This window comes from Myotis brandtii, unplaced genomic scaffold, assembly GCF_000412655.1.
Source record: "Myotis brandtii unplaced genomic scaffold, ASM41265v1 scaffold298, whole genome shotgun sequence".
NCBI classification, from domain to species: Eukaryota; Metazoa; Chordata; class Mammalia; order Chiroptera; family Vespertilionidae; genus Myotis; species Myotis brandtii.
In genome coordinates this window covers 1,718,710-1,728,247 of record NW_005361391.1, presented here as the reverse complement: position 1 = coordinate 1,728,247, position 9,538 = coordinate 1,718,710, and the positions used below count along the sequence as shown (strand labels likewise).

At 43.4% G+C, this 9,538-nt stretch overlaps 1 pseudogene; it reads right to left on the bottom strand.

The window, feature by feature from the left end:
• Nucleotides 1-7,151: 7,151 nt before the first annotated feature.
• LOC102242573 overlaps nt 7,152-9,538 on the bottom strand; it is a 7,774-nt pseudogene continuing 5,387 nt past the window's right edge.

The following is a 9,538-nucleotide window of genomic DNA, read 5'->3' as shown; positions in this document are numbered from 1 at the left end:
AAGAGACAGATTCTTTATTCTTTATTCTAACTATGTTCTATTTTTCTTTTCTCTTTCTTAAAAAAGACCTTTTTTCTTCTTCTTTTAAAAAAATCCTCACATGAAGATATGTTTTCATTGATTTGAGAGAGAAAGGAAAGGATGGGGGAGAGAGAGAGAGAGAGAGAGAGAGAGAGAGAGAGAGACTGATTGAGGAAAACATTAATCAGTTGCCTCCTGCATGCACCCTGACTAGGAATCAAACCCACAACTTTTCAGTGTATTGGATGATGCTCCAACCAACTAAGCCACATTGGTGGCCAGGGCCTTGAAAAAGACCCTTCAACATTTCTTCTAAAACTAGTTTAGTGGTAATGAACTCCTTTAGCTTTTTCTTGTCTGGGAAGCTCTTTATTTCTCCTTCAATTTTAAATTATAGCCCTGCTGGGAAAAATAGTCTTGGTTTTAGATCATTGCTTTTCATCACTTTGAATATTTCATGCCAATCCCTTCTGACCTGAAGTGTTTTTGTTGAGAAATCAGCTGACAGTCTTATGGGCACTCCCTTGTAGGCAACTAACTGTCTTTCTCTTGATGCTTTTAAGAGTCTCTCTTTGTCTTTAACCTTTGTTGATTTAATTATGAGGTGTCTTGGTGTGGGTCTCTTTGGATTCATTTTTTGGGGGACTCTCTGTACTTCCTGGACAGTGTGTATTTTTTCCTTCACCAGGATAGGGAAGTTTTCAGTCATTATTTCTTCAAATAGGTTTTCAAACCTTTGCTGTTTCTTTTATCTTTTTGGTACCCCTATGATGTGGAGTATATTATGCTTCATGATATCCCAAAGATCCTTTAAACCATAGGTTCTCAACCTGTGGGTCTCGACCCCTTTGGGGGTCGAATGACCCTTTCACAGGGGTCGCCTAAGACCATCGGAAAACACATATTTAATTACATATTGTTTTTGTGATTAATCACTATGCTTTAATTATATTCAATTTGTAACAATGAAATTGGGGGTCACCACAACATGAGGAACTGTATTAAAGGGTCACGGCATTAAGAAGGTTGAGAACCACTGCTTTAAACTATTCTCATTAAAAAAAGAAATTCTTTCTCCTGTTTGCTTCTATTATTGGGTATTTTCTTTACTTGTCTTCCAACTTGCTGATTTGATCCTCTGCTTCATCCAACATACTGTTTATTCCTTCCAGTGTATTCTTCATTTCAGATATGACTGGTTATTTTTTATGGTTTCTATGTTGGTTTTCATGCTGTTACAGGTCTCACTAAATTCCTTAAGCATCCTTATAACCTATTTTTTTGAATTCTGTATCTGATAAATTGCATATCTACATTTTATTTAGCTCTTTTTCTGGAGATTTCTTTTATTCTTTCATTTGATGGCAAGTTTCTTTGTCTCCCCATCAGGCTGCATCTTTGTGTTTGTGTCTATGTATTTGGTAGATATGCTATGACTCCCAGTTTTGGTTGAGTGGTTTTATGTAGTAGGTGTTCTGTGAGACCCAGTGGCACAGCTTCCTTGATCAGCCAGTGGGGTGCTCTAGGTATTTCCCTTGTATGGGATACATGGGCCCTCCAGTTGTAGTTGAGTCTTGATTGCTATTGGCTCATTTATGGGCTGACCCTCAGTCTGGCTGACTGTGAGGATCAACCTTGACCACAGTGCAGATGCTGACTATACTAAGTGGAATTCACTTCAGCAATGTCTGATTCCTGCCAAGATCTCCCTATGGATATGCTGCTTGTGAAGCTAATTGGATCCTGCTTTGTTGTTGTCCCAAGCTGGCCACTGAATGTGTTAGTTCTGGGGTCTCTTGGGAGGGACTCTGATGCAGGCCAATGTCAGACATTGCCTATTACTGGCCCTGGGCAACTTGTATGGAGCTACAAGGCGATCCACAGTTTGTGGCTACTTCTGCTGGGCTCTGAGCTGGAAGGACAAACCTGCGCACTAGGGCTGGCTTTTACCAGCACCAAGCCCAGGGGCAGGTCAGCAAAAGTTCCAAGTCATCCCAAGATCTGCCTTCACCTGTCTTCACCTGCTAGCTGACTGTTAGGCTCAGGCACTAAAAGAGCCTCAGTCACTGAAACGTGGTACTCAAGTTGCATGAAGTAGGTTGTTAGTGAATCACCAGGTAGGGGTGATTAGTGTTCACCAAATTAACACACACTCAAACTCTGTGCCAGTACTAGGTATATAGTCACTAAGCAAAAGTCCCAAGGTATACCAAGTTTAGCTGAACCCCTCTATGTTCCCCCTCTATATGCCTACAGGTGGGGCAGGGTCTCATAGAGTCATCAGAGTGAGCCCAGCAGAGTTTATTAGGCCCAAACCGACCAAGATTTGGCCATATGAAGGGAAGGTTCTGCACTGGTTGGGCAAATGAGGGTAAATGGTCCCTGTGCTAGAACCACACACCTCAGTCTGTCCAAGATTCTGCCATGAAGCTGGGGTTAGTGGATCACCCATGAGAGAGAGGTGCTGGACAGGCTTGTGGGAAGGTGAGAAGAGTGGCCCCTACTCTAGAACCACACTAAGTCTGTTCCGAATTCTGGGCAGACCTCTGTAGGATGGAGCCACCAGGAGTCAGTAGGGTGGTGCTTCTGGGATCCTGGAGAATAGGGCCAGCAGATCTCCTGTGAGGGGGAGGTGTCAGTCAGATTCATGGAAAAGTGAAGGAATGGCTCCCAACACAAAGGTACACAACTCAGTCACCAAACCCCCTGAATCTGCCCAGACCTCTACACCTTAGCCTAGGCAGCTGACTCCTTAGCAAGGCTCAGTCTCCACAGGGTGGGGTGAGATTGAGTCTAGAAGGTGAGGCTATTGCATTCCCCCAGGCTGGTGCCATATGGAGGGCAGTGTGCCACCCAAGAAAGACATGTGGCATGAGAGAGGGACTCACCATCAATATCCTGGGTGTTGTCCCTTCAGGTCTGTCCCCAGAACCACAAACCCCAGTTTCTCCTTATGTGATTCTAGCCCATTCTGCCCTCCCTTTGCTTGAGCCCATGGTGAGTGGCTATGAATGATATTTTGTGCATTGGGCCTTTAATGGTGCCTCAGCTGACTCCCATTTCTCTGTGGTATACAGAATCTCTGTTGATTTTCATAGCCATATTTTATGTGGGTACCTCTAACCAGTTCTGGTGCTCTTGGCTGGGGAGTCCAGCTTGAGGTTGAGACCCCACACTTCTCAGAGGGAACCCCCACAGCTGAGATATCCCTCTAGAGTAGAGCCTCAGCTGCAACCCATGGGACCGAGGCAGCCCTTTTTTGGTCTCTGCCCTATTTACCAGTCTCAGTGTGGCTTCTTCTCTAAATCCTTGGTTATAAGACTTCTCTTAAGCTAGTCTTCAATTGTTTATTATGGTTGCTTGTTCTATATTTTAGTTGTAATTCTAGTTTGGTCCTCACCACTCCACCCCAATAACCCCAACCCCAACCCTAGGCAACCACTAATATGCTTTCTGTCTCTATGGATGTATCTGTTATGGACCATTTCATGTAAATGGGATCATACACTATATGGGGTGTTGGTTTTGGGGGGTGGTGTAGGGAGTGGCTATAGGGTTAAGCTTCAGACTGACCTGTTGGCAAAGCCACAAACAAGTCCTGGCTTAGAGGGCACAGACCTCTTAGCATAATTAAACTTAACCTTATGAAGCTCCCTAGATCTTATCTGGGTAGCTAATGGGCTGTGGGAGGTGCAGCAAGCTCTGCCAAAACAAGTGAAACTCACAAGAACATTGTAACTATGGTGACCACTACCTTGTTTACCTCTGGCTATAAAATAAAGGCTCAGCTTGCCATCTAGATCTCTCTCTGTGGCCTCAACCAGGCACAGGAAGATCCACCTAGACCCAGCTTATTCTCTTTGTCTGTCTTTTCTACATCCTTCGCTGCCCCCCACCCCAGCCTCAGGCTTACCAAACCCTTGGCAGAGCTGGCCCGGCACACGTGGCACCCAACGCAGGGCCTGAGTTCAGGGGAACTGCAGTTGTCAGGTGAAAGGATGCTCCAGTGAAGCATGTGCAGAAAGTAAAAAGGAAGGTAAGGAGTGAAGTTTAGTAATAACTAGGTGTAAAACATGGGAAATTCAGGATCGCAGGAAAAGAATTATACGTATCTATGCTTAAGGCTATGCTCCAAGCATGGGGCTGTTCTGTGAGGTATCAACAGCTTTTTGATTTGTTGGATTTTGTAAGTAAAACCTGCCCATGGTTTCCTGAGGAAGGAAAGGTAAATGTAGAGGCATGGGAGAAGGTAGGAAAACAACTTAGAGATCGTTATGTAGTTGAAAGTCCAGGGAAAATTCCTCTCTCTACTTTCAGTCTGTGGTCCCTGATTGAGGACTGCTTAGAGCCCACTCCTGAAAGGGAATGAATTAATGTGGCAGGGGAACTAAGATGGATAGTGGAAGGTTACCAGAGGCTTAATATTGTCACAAAGGTTTGTCTCTCACCTGAAGACTACTTATTATGGAAGTATTATATGCTTGTTTGTGCTGACATTGGACCAGCCTATGTTCAAGGAGCAATATTAGCTGCCCCATTAAAGGAGATGTTACTTGCTGGTCAGCAGAAAAAGGAAGGGGGCTGCTTTAACTGTGGCAAACTAGGGCATTTTGCTATAATCCATTGCCCCCTAGGCAGGGAAACTTCAAGCAGGGCCAGCCCCAGCCCCACCAAACAGTAGGGGCCTTATCCTTAACCCCACTTCAGCCTTTCCAGCTGGCTCAGTAAACCTTCGTCATGCCACCCTGGGAAGCGCAGGATTGGCAAGTTCTTCCTGAGGTGATAGATCAGGACTCAGGCAATAGTGGAAAGCACCAATCCTACTTAAAATGCAACTATAACAACAACAAAAAGGAGGAGAAAGGATGTTATGTGTTAAATTTTTTGAATTACAATGCAGAGGGTCTTACAGTGGCCAAAAGGCATCGGGCCTCCTGTACAATAGCCTCTGCTGGGTTAGCCCGGTGAAAGGATGCACAAACCAGACAAGAGTTTTACCAGATTTAGTAATGATGTGGGGAAGAGGTTATGTTTTGTATCTTTCCAGAAGGAGGAGTGCAGCCAATTTGGGTACCAGAGAGTTACATGCATCACCACAATGGACCCAGAGAAGCTCCTTGTCCCTTCGTTCAAAAGACTGAGAGTTGCCCCAATAACAGCAATATGACGAAGGCTATGCAAGAGATTGTGGTGCCAACATGGGGTCATCTGAAGAAGTTAATGACTGAAGGAAAGCAAGATGTGGAAGCTACTCCCTCAATCACGTATCTGGCTATGCTAGCATTGGTTAGCTGCCAGTCTTCTGCAAAGTCTTGCACAGCCAAGTCTGAGGACTTTGAGTAAATCAGCAAAAGAAACTCATTTAGTAGAAAAATGTTACTGTGGTTTGATTTCTCTCTTATTGCTGTGTTGCATTGGCACTGTTTTGTTATTCTTACTAGTTTTAAAATGTTAACACATTGGTATTGTTTTGTTTTAATAGCCAGAGTTTTGTTCTTTATCTTCAAGTTTTAAAATAACATGTCTGTAGTTTGGGTTTTGCATTGGCATTGTTTTGTTATTGTTTTAATAGCCAGAGTTTTGTTCTTGATGCTTAAGTTTTACTTTCATTATAGTAGGTTAAAAATAAAAAAGGGTGAGATGTAGGGAGCGTCTATAGGGTTAAGCCTCAGGCTGACCTGTTGGCAAAGCCACAAACAAGTCCCGGCTTAGAGGGCACAGACCTCTAGCATAATTAGACTTGACCTTATGAAGCTCCCTAGATCTTATCTGGGTAGCTAATGGGCTGTGAGAGGTGCAGCAAGCTCTGCCAAAACAAGTGAAACTCACAAGAACATTGTAACTATGGTGACCACTACCTTGTTTACCTCTGGCTATAAAATAAAGGCTCAGCTTGCCGTCTGGATCTCTCTCTGTGGCCTGAGCCAGGCACAGGAAGATCCACCTAGACCAGCCGTGGGCAAACTACGGCCGACCCGCGGGCAGGATCCGGCCCGTTTGAAATGAATAAAACTAAAAAAAAAAAAAGACCGTACCCTTTTATGTAATGATGTTTACTTTGAATTTATATTAGTTCACACAAACACTCCATCCATGCTTTTGTTCCGGCCCTACGGTCCAGTTTAAGAACCCATTGTGGCCCTCGAGTCAAAAAGTTTGCCCACCCCTGACCTAGACCCAGCTTATTCTCTTTGTCTGTCTTTTCTACATCCTTCACCGCCCCCCCTCAGGCTCACCGAACCCTTGGCTGAGCTGGCCTGGCACAGGGTGGGGTTTTTTTTGGGGGGGAGAGGGGGTTTATCTTATAATTTATTAAGAAAGCTGTCAATATGAAAAGGAGGGGGCCCTTGTTTTAAAAAATAACATCTACAGGAAAACAGCCAGCAAGACACAGAGTGATGTTATGCCTCCCTACATCAGAAAGCAGCTGGAAAGGCAGCCTGGGAGATTCATGCTAACCAGGAAAGCTCTGCACCTCCTCTGAATTCCTGAATTCTACACTTCATTATACAAAAGGTCACTTGGAATGTGTATCAAAATCCTCCATCAAAAACATTTTTTTTTCAAACCTGAGGCCCCTTAAAGAGGTGCATTTTGATGGCCTCATAGGGTAGAATCTGTGCCAACCATGGTCCCTCCAGGAGGAAAGCAGCGTCCAACTACATGGGGTGCCCACACTCAGGCCATAAATCACAGGAGCCACCCCTGTGAATGCTGTAGGAGTGGACTGAGCCACAGGGGGCACTGAGCAATGGAAAAAAGGCATAAGGCTCCAAGGCAATCATTTGAATTTCAGTTAATTTAGTGTTTTCCTTTACTTGTGAAATCAAGGAAATTGATTGAACTTATCTTAGAATGAACATTCTGGAATAAGAATGGAAGACTCATATCACAGAACTGCTGTTTTCATGTTTAGCAACTTAAAAACATCAGCGGCTTATATAAGCATCTCTTCCAGTAGATCACTGAGTCTATAACAACTGGGAATTCACCAAGAAGGAAGGGCTGCATAGACTAGAAACCTCAGTGAGACTCACTACAGAGTTTAGCTGCTTCTTTTTGGGTCAGCTAATAATACTGTTCTAGTTCATGAAATTAGCATCTCATGATAAATATTTTTACTGCGAAGACTACATGTTTACAGACACAAAGGCATTTTCAAATCCAGTAAGTGGTGATTGCAGGATGTAAACAGAGCTACGAGCTAGAAGTTTCTCAAGACTCCTCCTCCCATCCTCTTTAATTTCAGAGATTCTATCTATAGATTTAAGGATTTCAGCAACAAGGTTGAGCGTTTGGGCTCCAGAAACCAGCTGCTTGATGGAGGAGTGCCTGTTGTTCACGAACATGCTCAGGTTCTGTAAGGCCAAGTCCCTGTTCTGCTTCACCACCATCATGCTGGTGCCCTGGCCCAAGCAGGGCTGTTTTTGGGCTTGAAGTTTCAGACCTGTGCCAGGAGCGAGCTTATGTTTTGTTTGTTTCATGACATGACTTTCTACCTTTACTGCACATTTGGTCATCAGCTCCAGGTTCTGCTCCACCTGCTGAACCATGGATTCCAGGTTGTGGTAGTCACTCTCCTCCTTGATCATTTTTGCTTCTAATTTCCACTCAAACATCCTCACCATTTAGGTTTGAATCTCAGAGAAGCTCTGCACCTCCATCAACTTTCTTCTTAGTTTCAAATTCTCATCTTTCAGTGCTTACTAACTTATCTGCAGCATCCAAAGGTGCCTGTCCCCCCAAAGACTATCTATGGACTGCAAAGTCTATGCTGGCGCTCGCCACTGGAGAGACTCCAAAATCAGAGTCACTCAGTGTCCACGGGGGCAGGGCTCGGCCTGCCAGCTCTGATGGGCTGGAGAAGAAGAAGATGTATGTGCTGTAGGGCAACGCACTGGCTGAGACCCTTGAGGAATGGGTCTGCTCCACAGCATGTAGGCCCTATCCCACCCATCCTCATCCTCATCCTTGTCCTCCTCCTGGAGGTCACTAGCTTCTATTGGGTCTTCCAAAAACGACTGCTGGTATTCCAGGCTGAAGCCCACGGGTGCGAGGCCAGGGAGCTACAGTTGAGGCCCAGTGAGTGCCTTGTGGCTTCCTTTGAATGAAGTCTGCTGTGTTGGCCATGTCTTCTTTCCTTTTTTAAAAAAAATAATTTTAATGTTTTTCTTTAACCTCCTATATCCAAAATATTAGCATTTCAAAATGTAGCCAATGTAAAAATTATCAATGAGATGTTTTACAATTTTGCACTAAATTTTTTAAAATTCTTTATTGTTTAAAGTATTATGTAAGTCTTCTTTTTCCCACATTGACCTCTCCCCAGCTGCTCCCACTCCCAGAACATGCCCTCACCCCCCTACTGTCTGTGTCCATTGGTTATGCCCATATGCATGCATACAAGTCCTCTAGTTGATCTCTTATCCCCTCACCCCCCACCTTCCTTCATATGTTGGACAGTCTGCTCGATGCTTCTATGACTCTGGTTCTATTTTTGTTCATCAGTTTATGTTGTTCATTATAGTCCACAAATGAGTGAGATCAAATGATATTTATCTTTCACTGATTGATTTATTTCGCTTATCAAAATGCTCTCCAGTTCCATCCATGCTGTTGCAAATGGTAAGAATTCCTTCTTTTTTACAACAGTGCAGTATTTCATTGTGTGATGTACCACAGTTTTCTAATCCACTCATCTGCTGATGGGCACTTCTGCTGTTTCCAAATCTTAGCTATTGTAAATTGTGCTGCTATGAACAAAGGGGTGCATATATGCTTTATGATTGGTGTTTCAGTTTTCTAGGGATATATTCCTAAAAGTGGGGTTACTGGGTCAAATGAAAGTTCCATTTTTAATTTTCTGAGGAAACACCATACTGTTTTTCACAGTGGCTGTACCAGTCTGCATTCCCACCAGCAGTGCAAGAGGGTTCTTTTTTCTGCGCATCCTCGCCAGCACTTGTCATTTGTTGATTTGTTGATGATAGCCATTCTGACAGGTGTGAGATGATACCTCATTTTTGTTTTGATTTGCATCTCTAGGATGATTAGTGACTTTGAGTATGTTTTCATATGTCTCTTGGCCTTCTGTATGTCCTCTTTCAAAAAGTGTCTATTTAGGTCCTTTGCCCATTTTTTCATTGGATTGTTTATCTTCCTTTTGTGAAGTTGTATGAGTTCCCTATAAATTTTGGAGATGAAATCCTTATCAGAGATAACATTGGCAAATATGTTCTCTCATGCAGTGGGATTTCTTATTGTTTTGTTGCTGGTTTCTTTTGCTGTGAAGAAGATTTTATTTTGATGTAGTCCCCTTTGTTTATTTTCTCCTTAGTTTCCATTGCCCCAGGAGCTATATTGGTAAAGACATTGCTACGACAAATGTCTGCTATTTTGCTGCCTATGGAGTCTTGTAGGATTTTTATGGTTTTCTGTCTTACATTTAAGACCTTTATCCATTTTGAGTTTATTTTTGTGTATGGTGTAAGTTGGTGGTGTAGTTTCATTTTTTTTT